Source organism: Canis lupus, chromosome 19, assembly GCF_003254725.2.
Source record: "Canis lupus dingo isolate Sandy chromosome 19, ASM325472v2, whole genome shotgun sequence".
NCBI classification, from domain to species: Eukaryota; Metazoa; Chordata; class Mammalia; order Carnivora; family Canidae; genus Canis; species Canis lupus.
In genome coordinates, this window is record NC_064261.1 from 34,245,944 (window position 1) to 34,247,840 (window position 1,897).

Genomic DNA, 1,897 nt, shown 5'->3' on the forward strand with positions numbered 1-1,897 from the left:
GCAGCAAGGGGAGAAATGTCTAGAGCGCACAGTTTCAGTATCTCAAAGGAGAATAAAAGAAGAGAGATTTGGAACTGAGAGGCAATGCATTTAGGTGATGTAGCATGTATCCCACTTCCAGATATTTTCCTTTCTTTTCTTTTTCTTTTTTTTTTTAGAAAACAGTCAAATATAGCCTATTCTGTTTCACTGTCACATTTTGAACAAGTCAAAATTCCATGGGGGGAAAATACAAAAGAGAGAGAGAAGTCAAAAATCCTGTCAAAACTTGGCTCAAAGGCAACTCCAGTAGTCTGATCAAGTCACTCCTGCTTCATAACAACTTACATAGAGATGTCTCCCCTTATACTGGGGTGTTAGTCGAATTAATTGAATAACTTCCCATCAAGTTATCAGAAAGACAAAATGACATGAATGTCTTATTTAGCCACATGTTCCTAGAAACACTGACACTTTAATTATGCACATCTCTCTATAAAGAAACAAAATGAATGAAGAGAGATGGAGTATGTGTCAATGTTCTTCAGCTTGCTTTTATGCAATACAGGACATTTCAGATAATTTAATGTCAGATTATCTTTGCCTCATTTCCCTATGATTAATTGTATTGTGTGATTCTTCACCAGAACAGTTTAACCTATATATCATGCCAGAAGAATCAATAAAGATATCCGACTAATCAAGGTGACAAATACTCTTTCATAAGTTAGGTTTGCTTTTTTTTTTTTTTTTTTTCAAATGCAGGTCAGCTCAACAAAAATACTTTTCTTCTTTTTCCTTCATATTAAAAAACTTTGTTTTTTTAGAGCAGTTTTAGTTTTAGCAAAACTTGGCATCAAGTACAGAGAATTTGATGTACCCCCTGTTCCTACACATATAAAACCTTGCCCACTATGGGCATGCCTCACCAGGGGTACATTTGTTTCAATCTATAGACCTACCTTGACACATCATTATCATCCAAAGTCCATAGTTTACATTAGGGTTTGCACTTGGTGCTCTACATTCTTAGGTTTGGACAAATGTATAATGACATTTATCTACCTTTATGGTATCATACAGAGTATTTTCTCTGCCCTAAAAATTCCCTGTGCTCTGCCTATCCCTTCCCTCCTTCCTCTCTAGCCACAGGAAACCACTGATCTTTTTATTTACTACATAGTTTGGCTTGTTCCAGAATTTCACATAGTTGGAATCACACAGTGTGCTGAATTCTCAGATTGGCTTTCCCTAGTAATATACATTTAACTTTCCTCCATGTCTTTTCATGGCTTGAAAGTTCATTTATTTTTACTTCTGAATAATATTCCACAGTTTATTTATACAGTTACCTACTGAAGAACATCTTGGTTGCTTCCAAGCTTTTGGTAATTATGAATAAAGCTGTTATAAAAAACATTTGCGGAAAGATTTCTGTGTGGGCAGAAGTTTTCAACCCATTTACATAAAAACCAGAGACTGTGACTGCTGGGTTGCATGGCAAGAGTTTGTTAAGAAGCTGCCAGTGTCTTTCAAAGGAGATGTATTATTTTGCATCTCCACAAAAACAACTGAGACTTCGAATTGTTTCACATCTTTGCCAATATTTGGTGTTGTCGGTGTTCTGGATTTTGGCCATTCTAATAGTTGTGTCATGGTATCTCAATTGTTTTCTTACTGCTGAATTTTATCATCAGAGTACTTTTGTACAATTAAATAATTGTCTGTGGTGTCTTCTACAAAAAGTATAATTTCCTCTTTATTTCTCCTGCTTTCAACCATGTAGATGAAAAGAAAATAACAAGGTGAAGATAAGGATAAAATACACACTATATCAGATCAAACAGTAACCCAAAGAATTTAGGGACTTCTCCAGGGAATGTATTAGTAAACAACATCAGGCATTTAGGCAGCTGCC